The sequence below is a fragment of the Hippopotamus amphibius genome, chromosome 5 (genome assembly GCF_030028045.1).
Source record: "Hippopotamus amphibius kiboko isolate mHipAmp2 chromosome 5, mHipAmp2.hap2, whole genome shotgun sequence".
Classification (NCBI taxonomy): Eukaryota; Metazoa; Chordata; class Mammalia; order Artiodactyla; family Hippopotamidae; genus Hippopotamus; species Hippopotamus amphibius.
In genome coordinates this window covers 147,185,423-147,195,512 of record NC_080190.1, presented here as the reverse complement: position 1 = coordinate 147,195,512, position 10,090 = coordinate 147,185,423, and the positions used below count along the sequence as shown (strand labels likewise).

Here is a 10,090-nt window from a genome sequence, read left to right as displayed (position 1 = left end):
TTATGTTATATACAACAATCTTGCATATGGTTGGAGTAGCACTTTAAATCTTCCAAAGCCTAATTCACTCTTCCTTCTGATATTTTCCTTCATATAGGAAGTTTACTCAACCCTCAGGTAAATTAAAAAAATAAAATGTGTGCATGTATGTGTGTGTGTATGTGTGTGTGTAGAAGCTAATATATATATAAGCTAATATATAAGCTAATATAAATCAATATGGTATGCATATAGGCAAACACACACTAAGTGAGATTATGGCTTTTTTTTGACCTCCAACAGCACCGTATCTAGCATATAGAAGATGCTCAATAATTTTTCAGTGAAGCATTCTTGAGTAAATAAATCAATAAAATAAATGGTCCATACATGACCATGAACTGCAAAGATTGTTTCCAATGTATTAATTCTTATATGCAATAGCTTCTTATATCCTGCAAAACTCTCTTTTTTAAACAAGAAGCTAAATCCCAAAAGGTGATAAATTTTAAAATTATTTTTAATCCTTCTTTTCTAATTTTTCTATATTCTTTTTTAAATTTAGAATTTAAAATAATATATTTTACATGTTACATTATTATTTTTTTGGTAAAATCTAATATATTTAATTTTGGCATAGTAGTGATTTATTATATATTAATATTTCAAAAATATACTTCTGTGTGTAACAAACCACTGAAGAGCTGAAAATAATGGCCTATAAACATGCTTTGGCTCCGAACACCAGGCTGCTATTGCACTGAAGGCAGTGGAGTCCATCACGGGAGTTATAAGATCCAGGGCTGCAGATCACACAGCACTCAGGACATTTTGGGTGTTTGGATATTCATTCCATACCCTGGGAAGCAGCAATTCATCCAAACCATTTGGAGAGTACCTTCAATATAGTATATCTCAGGCAACAGCTCTGTACATCTGCCCAGAACTTCCACTTGTTGATTAAAAAATCTCTCTATGAGATTTTTAGCCTTAGATAGTCTTTTGGAAGATTCACAACTATGGTCTGCACATGGCTTGGATCCTTTTTCAGTGTCTAGAGATGAAACTGAAAATGTAAAAAACAACTCATTTTGCAAACCAGCTCTTTGCATTTTAACATGATGGCATTCAGATTTAAGTAAGGAAACTTCATGAAAGGTCAAGAACCAATTTGCTTAAAATCTGAAGAAGTTTCTTCTCAAAAGACATATTATAGATGCTGTTGCAAGGAGCTGCATGATACTGAGCTGTGAACTGCTAATAATAATGTGGCTCACGATGAGCGTATATGACATATTTCAGTTGGAGATTTTTAGCGACTTCTTCCGCAGTAGGTTTATACTCCAGAAAACATGTGTAAACCCCACTCATGCTCTCCTCGAAGTTCTGGAATACAAGGCTTCCTGTGGACGTTACCTGTGCAGTGCTGTTCTCTGAAATGATTTTTCCTTTTGGCCCATATCACTAGAATGATGGGTCTACTGAGGCAGGTTAATAACAAAAGCAGGAAAGGACAAGGCAAACATAAGAGAATACAAGCCTCAGGGAATAAGTAACTTATGGCCTCTTTCACAAGATCCTGCCATGGGCAGCCCAGACATCTGAGTCAAGGAGATAAGGGAAAACCTAACGTCTGCCCTCTGGCTTCTGTACCTTGCTCCTGCATAGATAAGCATAGCTGTAGGCTCCCAGAAAGCGTGGGAACTGGTTTATAAAAGGAGAAACTTTCCTTTGGTTCGGGGCTCAGTCTTTGGATGTAAATCCACTGGGCCTGTACCAGTACAATAAACATTGCTTCCTGTATTGCAAGCCTCGGTGTCCTGCCTACCTCTACCAATTCCTCCAACACTACCAGTTCAGAATTTCTCAGTTGTTGGGTTACACATAACACGTGTGGACTCTTCTGATGAAGCATAACATATACTTTCCCTGGAAAATTTAGTGATCCCAAAATTTTCACTGAATCTTGGGTCAACTGAATACCTCTTGGTAATCGAGCCAAATATCCAACTGACAGGGGCTCCTGCAGCACCAGCACAGAGAGCACCAGGGCCACCACTGCCCTGGAGAGTAGGGAGCCCGTGGCCTGGGCCCACTGCCAGCCCCGCCACCAGCCACACCGCTCCCGGCCCGGGGCCAAGGCCGCAATCCACATGCCACCGCCACCTGCCAACATGTTAAATTATTAATACAAGATCAGAAGCAAGATTTAAAACATATTTGTACTGTTTAATTATATTTTTCTTCTATTTCTCTTCTTTCTATCTACTTTACTTGTGAAAGGAGAAACCAATTCTTATTTTAATTTTTTAAGTGCTAGTATATTCAGAATAAACTAAATTTGCATCATTTTATTGAACACATTCACATTCATTCATTTTATATAAATACCTGTGACAATTGTTTCACCACCCTAAACTGTTTTGTACAGACACAAAACACGGCACCTTAACTTGATGTTTCCATCTCTACCAAAATATTTGACATCCATGACAGGATGCAATTTGTTTTGTTCCACATACTGGTGACTAAGATGGTCTGATATTACATGAAATTTCTAATGTTCTAATTTCTGATGCATGTATTTTACACAAATTGCCAGGCATAGGTCTCTAGATATTATGAGTATGAGGTAATAAAATGAAATGAAATGAACAAAACTAAAATGATATAGTTTCTCTATACTGGGTAGTACAGAACTCACAATATAAATAATCATTTTATATTTTTCAGTGGAGGGGTCATATAAATCAGACCACACATTAAAATGCCAAATTTTTATTATCAAAGAATTCTGTAGAAATTAAATAATTAATTTTATCTGATGGACACGTGACCATGTTACCCTGAAAGATATCTCTCTCAACTGCAAACTATATTCAAAAAGGAAAAAAAGCAAAGAAAGTTCTTGTTTATAAAACTTAACTTCCCATGAAAACATTTTTAGAAGTAATATTTTCATTTTGTTCATTATTTGTAAGTACCTGACATTTCAATAAAACATTAGGTATGTTTATGATTGCAAAACAAATATGTGACCAATTTTCTTTACAGAGCATGGAAGAAAAGAGGTCATTTCTCTAGTCTGAACAGATTCCTATTCCTTCAAAATATAATATTTTGAGTCTCTGTGTTTAGGATATAGATCTGTCACTAATACATATATGACAAGTGCATTGCTTCTGATGTGACCTTTTTCTAAAGAAACCATTCCCATACACTGTCTGTCAGGCATCCTTTCTCAGCAATCAAGATATGAACTCATTTGGCAAAAGGCTTTGTTGTGGGGGACTTTGCACATTGTTCTCATCACTCTTAAGGCATTTCAAAGCCTGCACAACTGTAAATTTGTTTTATCTACTCTTTTCTCCTCCAGATTAGCTGAGGTCCAGGGAGTATTACAAGCCTGATAAAGCTCTGAGTGCTTTTACACTGAGCTTGGAATGAGTCCAAACACCTCCAACCTCGACTTATCAAACTTAAAGTATCAAAAAAAACTCAAGTGATTCAAAAATCCTTAACCACCTTCAGGACTGAAGCGAAGCACTCTTTTCTCCAGCTGCTGGGACTGCAGTGTCTCAGCTGCATCTCTCTGAAGAAATTACTCTAAGTTTTAGAGAACCACCTTAGCAAGATTATGTGTCCTGGAAATGTAGCCCTTGTCCAATAACTAGCCAATAAAGGGGTGGTGAAATGGGTTATGGTGAGGAACTGTTATAAAGCTTATTTTCTTTCCCTCCATTCATAACAGTGCTAAACGGTCATCTTACTCTAGCAGGATTGTCTGAGGTCTTCACCGCAATGGCATGCAATCTAATTATTCCTCTGTTCGGTCCTATCCTTTTACTGTTCCTCAGTTGTTATTCCTGAAAGCGGTAATTTTCTCGCAAACAAATTTCTATCTCAGAGCCTATTTCCCAGAGAAGATGACTAGCAACACAACTTATTTAATGTAAGAATATGCAATTCCACTTCTTCACAAAACCTTGAAATTATACTGGACAGAATAAAATTTTGGCCATTTTTGGGTGGTATTATCACAAGGACTAAGTGTACATTTATTTCTTTGATTCACTTTTAAATTATAATTCTACACCTTAAGTTCAAAATAAAAAACTATAGCGGCTTTTTCTTTATAATTGATTAATCCACTTGTGTGTGTGTGTGTGTGTGTATGTGCACATTGTGTGTGTGTGTGTCTGTGTGTGTGTGTGTCTGTAGATGTGAAGTGAGGTTTAAAATAACAGCTCTAAATCATAGAGTATTAAACTCAATTATGACATCCATTTTTAGCATATGCCTGAAAAGCGTTCCTTTCATTTTACTTTTTTTTTTAATTTTATTTTTAAAGTTAAAGAGAAATTAAAAAAATATTTGCGGGTTTAGTAACTCCTTTCCCCTGGTCCAGTTGTGAGCATGTTTTTCCCTATCCATTCTGTGTTTCTCATTGTGAAGGCTTCTTTCAAATGTTAATAAATTGGCTCCAGGAAGGTACTAATTTACCATCCCATCAGCAGTGTAGGAGTGTGTTCATTTTACAGTGTTAACTATATGCTGTATTATCTTGTTTTTTTCCCCTTTGTCAGCACAATGGATGCAATGCAGTATATCTTATTGTTTACCTGTCGAAAAGTAACTATTCAAATTGAAAAATATTTGTACATTGGCATCTAACAAAATGATGGAATGACCCGTGGGCCCCCTCTACAATTTAAATTAACATTAAAATTGCTCCTAAGCTACACCTTTGTTAGTGCCTTGTAGTTGCCTGTGGGAGGGCAGATCATCCCCAAATCCAAAATTTTGTTCAGATATTGAGATAGATGATACCACTCAAGTACCAAGAGGTATAAAGAGATTGATTACTGTTATTATTAGGTTCTCTTATCACAGCAAGCAGTCTTATACAGATGTACAAAAATGGCTTATTTGAACAAGCAGAGATAAATAACTTGGAGTTCTGTAGTGGCTGAGGGGTGACTTCTGGTTTAAAGTTCCCACCCATAGTCCTGGATTTTGTGTGGTTTGAACTTTTCACCAGAGCTAATGGGGGGAGGGGCAGTGGATTTTAAATGGACTTGCTAAGGTTTGGGGCAAGTGATACATAAGGAAGTTTTGGGCTTGCAAGATGTCAGCAGTCACACATCAAAAATGAAATTGGCCTCTTTATTACAGTTAAAAATAAAGAAAATGAAATAACAAGTGCTAGAAATAGAGAAGGAATTCAAAACCAAAGAGGAAAGAACATACTGACATCCCGATAAGAGCATGGGTTTGTAAACCACAGAATCTGATTGAATGAGACCATGGGATGACTTTATCTCCTTAACTAAAAAGAATGGGAGTGACATTCCTGAAACTTTGAGGTACTGCCCCACAATTTAAAAAGACATTAGCATACACTTATGGTTAATTAATCCATGACAAAGGAAGCAAGGATATACGATGGAAAAGAGCCCCTTCAATAAGTGGTGCTAGGAAAATTGGACAGCTACATGTAAAAGAATGAAATTAGAGCATTCTCTAGAGCCATATACAAAAATAAGCTCAGAATGGATAAAAGACTTAAATGTAAGGCCAGAAACCATAAAACTAGAAGAAAACATAGGCAGAATGCCCACTGACATAAATTGTAGCACGATTTTTTTATCTGTCTCCTAAAGCAAAGGAAATAAAAGCAAAAATATAAACAAATGTGACAAAATTAAACTTAAAAGCTTTTGCACAGCAAAGGAAACCATTGATAAGATGAAAAGACAACTTACTGAATGGGAGCAAATATTTACAAGGAGAAAATATTTACAAATGATATGACCAATAAGGGGTTAATATCCAAAACATATAAACAGTTCATATAACTCAACATCAAAAAACAAACAACTTGGTTTAAAAATGGGCAGAAGTGGGCTTCCCTGGTTGCACAGTGGTTAAGAATCTGCCTGCCAATGCAGGGGACATGGGTTCAAGCCCTGGTCAAGGATGATCCCACATGCCACAGAGCAACTAAGCCCATGCGCCACAACTACTGAGGCTGTGCTCTAGAGCCCATGAGCCACAACTACTGAGCCCATGTGCCACAACTGCTGTAGCCCATGTGCCTAGAGCCTGTGCTTTGCAACAAGAGAAGCCACTGCAATGAGAAGCCCGCACACCACAACGAAGAGTAGCCCCTGCTCTCTGCAACTAGAGAAAGCCTGCGTGCAGCAACAAAGACCCAACACAAAGACCCAATAAATAAATTAATTTAAAAAAAAACCATTTAAAAAAATGGGCAGACGACCTTAATAGACATTTTTTTCCAGAGGAAAAGCAGATGGCCAACAGGGACATGAAGAGACGCTCAACATTGCTAATCATCAGGGAAATGAAAATCAAACCCACAATGAGATATCACCTCACACCTGTCAGAATGATTACCATCAAAAAGAACACAAATAATGAATGTTCGTGAGGATGTGGAGAAAAGGGAATCCTCATACACTGTTGACGGGAATGTAGATTGGTAAAGGCACTGTGGAAAACAGTATGCAGTTTTCTCAAGAAAACCAAAAATAGAACTACTGTATAACCCAGCAATTCCACCCCTGGGTATATGTTTAAAAAAAACTGAAAATACTAATTTGAAAAGATGCATGCACCCTAATGTTCATGACTGCATTGTTTACAATAGTCAAGATATGGAAGCAACTTAAGTGTTCATCAACAAATGAATGGATAAAGAAGACATGGTGTGTATATGAACATTGAAATACTACTCAGACATTAAAAAAGAATGAAATTTTGCCATTCGCAGCAACATGGAAGGACTGGGAGAGTATTATGCAAATTAAATAAGTCAGACAAAGACAGATACTGTATGATATCACTTATATGTGGGATCTAAAAAATACAACAAACTAGTGAATATAACAAAGAAGAACCAGACTCACAGATATAGAAAACAAACCAGTGGTTACCAGTGGGGTGAGAGAAGAGGGGGGAGCAATATAGGGATAAGGGATTAAGAGATACAAACTATTAGGTATAAAATAAGCTATAAGGATATATTGTACAACACAAGGAATATAGCTAATATTTTATAATAATTATAAGTGGAGTATAACCTTTAAAAATTATATCAGTATATTGTACACCTGCAACCTATGTAAAATTGTACATCAACTATACTTCAATAAAAAGTTAGTCTGTTGAGACAGGAAAAATAAATAAATTAGCATAGGAAGCTACATCCTCAACCCACCTTTAGCTAGAGGGATAACAATAATGTTTGTCACCTGCCTGTGACATTGTTTTTTTTTTTTTTTAAGCTCTTTATTGGAATATAATTGCTTTACACTGTTGTGCCAGTTTTTGCTGTACAAAAAAGTGAATCAGCTGTATTTATACATATAGCCGCATATCCTCTCCCTCCTGTGACTCCCTCCCACCCTCCCTATTCCACCCTTGTAAGTCATCACCCATCATCGAGTTGATCTCCCTGTGTTATGCAGCAGCTTCCCACTAGCTAGCTATTTTAAATTTGGTAGTGTATATATGTAAATGCTGCGCTCTCACTTTATCCCAGCTTCCCCTTTTCCCCCCTCCCTGTGTCCTCAAGTCCATTCTCTACATCTGCATCTTTATTCTTGCCCTGTCACTGGGTTCATCAGTACCATTTTTTTAGATTCCATATATATGAGTTAGCATATGGTATTTATTTTTCTGGTTTACTTCTCTCTGTGTGACAGATTCTAGGTCCATCCACCTCACTACAAATACCTCAATTTCATTCCTTTTTATGGCTGAATAATATTCCCTTGTATATATGTGCCACATCTTTATCCATTCATCTGTTGATGGGCATTTAGGTTGCTTTCATTGCAGCACTATTTACAATAGCCAGGACATGTAACATTGAGTTTTAAAAATTTACTCCTTGGAGAGAAATTAAAGCCTTAAATCTGAAACAAAATATGAATTTTACAGTCAGAGTTCAGAATTTATACCATAAAGACAGTGCTGTAATAGACAAAGATTTACTATAAAAACTGATACAGGAATTGTGAGGTTTCTTGGACTCTGACAGAAGCAAGCAAAATACCATCCTGTAGAAACACATCTAAAACTGAAAAATGATTAAACTATAAGTGAATAAAATGATAAAATGATTTAAAACAATATCAAGAAATAAGCCTACAAAAAAGCAAGAACAAAACCCCAAATAATTAGCATTCATAGAAGAATTTAAAATGAATATAATACTAGCATGCTTAAAATTATAAAAAGATTAAAAAAATAGAACCTCAAAGAAATCAGTTTAATGAAAAGGGCAGTTATTTTAAAAGAGACAATATAAAACAAATAGATTTGTTGAAATTAAAAATATAATTAGTGGTCATGTTAAATGTGGCAAGATCAAACCTCTCTGATAAAGATAAAATACATTGACCTCTATAGGAGATTTGCTGAGACTAGTTTCCTGCTATGAAATACATTATTTTTGAGATTTCTTTTTTTATTGACCATTTTGGATATTTATTAATGAAGATCAACCATCCAAAGATCAGTCCTCAATGTGCATTTCCATGATTTTAAGAGTTGGTCCTTCCATGTCCTGATTACCATCTTTTTCCCCCTTTTATTATTACTTTATTAATAAATTTAATAACAGCTCTGTCTTCTCTCTTCCCCCCAGAGCAACTAAAACCAACTAAAAGGGGGTGTGGCCTGGGGGCCCAGAGGGCACTAGGAATCATAATCCTCCTCATCCTCTGTGTCAGATGCTGAGGGTCCTAGAGGGTGGTGGGGGCAGAGGCACAGTTGAGGGGTGAAGGGCATGAAAAGTGTCGGGTGACTCTGAAAGTGGGCAGGGTGGTGGCTGGCCTGGGGTGGGGCCTGTGGAGTCTCCTCATCAGTATCTGTATCCTCAGACTCATCATCCTGTGAAAAAACAGTATTAGAATAATATCAAGAAGCAACTCACCAAATGTGACATACAGGAGTGAAGTTGAGCTATAGGAACCTATTTTATACCTTCTTTAAATAGGGCTGAATTCCCACTTCTTTAAGGTAATGTAAAATGTGAGGATATTTCCTGAAAAAAGTTTATACCAATTTAGTTTTCAATGAACATTTTATGAAAATATCCATACACCTTCCCTCATTTTACAAAATCTGGTTCAATGCTTCATCCTATTACATTTCTTTGTAATTTCCTTTTATTATGGTAATGTATTACTATCACATGTTACTTTATTTTTAAAGTTTTATTTAGTTCATTACAAATGAGCATAAACATGTTTACATGGTTATTGCCTGAAACATACTGGAGGCTCAGCAGTTGTATGCTGGATAGATGAGTTGATTGCTGGACTGGGAAAAAAGTGGATGTATGGATAATTACTTATTTTATCTCACTTTTAAAAATTGTCTGCTCAAATACCTTTATTTCTGTATTTAGATTTTTTAAGTTAATTTTAAAAGTGACTTAGATATGAATGAATTTGCATGCTTTTTATTGTTTAAATTTATACTGTATGTATTTTTAAACATTTACTTGTCAAATTTAATCTCTTTATTTATGCTTACTTTGTTTTTATTCTTGAGGTGTCCAGCTTTCTCTAAGACTGGTTATAACCTAAAATATTTTTGTTCTTTAACTTTTTTCATATTTAAATAATTAACATACCTCAATTCACATTATTAATAAATCAGGTTTCTTAGGGTTTGGGTCATAGTTGAAAATGAAAGTTAAATAAACTTTCTATTATTTACAGGTTTGAATAAGCACTTTAGCTTATATGTCAATCTTTTTGAAATTCCTAGCCTATTATCAGAGGAATTACTTTATTTTTCCCATGTCCTAAATTAATTTATTTTATTAAGTAATGCATGAAAGTTTCAGAATTCCAAAGGACAGACAGCAAACAAGATTTTTTAAAATTTCTTTTAAAAAGAAAAGTAATTTTAAAAGTTAGATAATACCCTCATTAATTTTTCAGGCCTCTTTTGGTGAATTTTCTCTTTCTCTCAGGATCTGAAAAGTAAAGACTACTCTGTCTTAGGAGGGACAGATGGAGAGAAGTTCACCAAAAGATAAGCTCCCAGAATACTGTTTTTTTTTTTTTCCAGG

General features: G+C 35.5%; 1 pseudogene; it reads right to left on the bottom strand.

Annotated features, from left to right (window-relative positions):
• Positions 1 to 697: 697 nt before the first annotated feature.
• Positions 698 to 2,134, bottom strand: LOC130854306 (zona pellucida-binding protein 1-like; annotated as a pseudogene).
• Between the last annotated feature and the right edge of the window lie 7,956 nt (positions 2,135 to 10,090).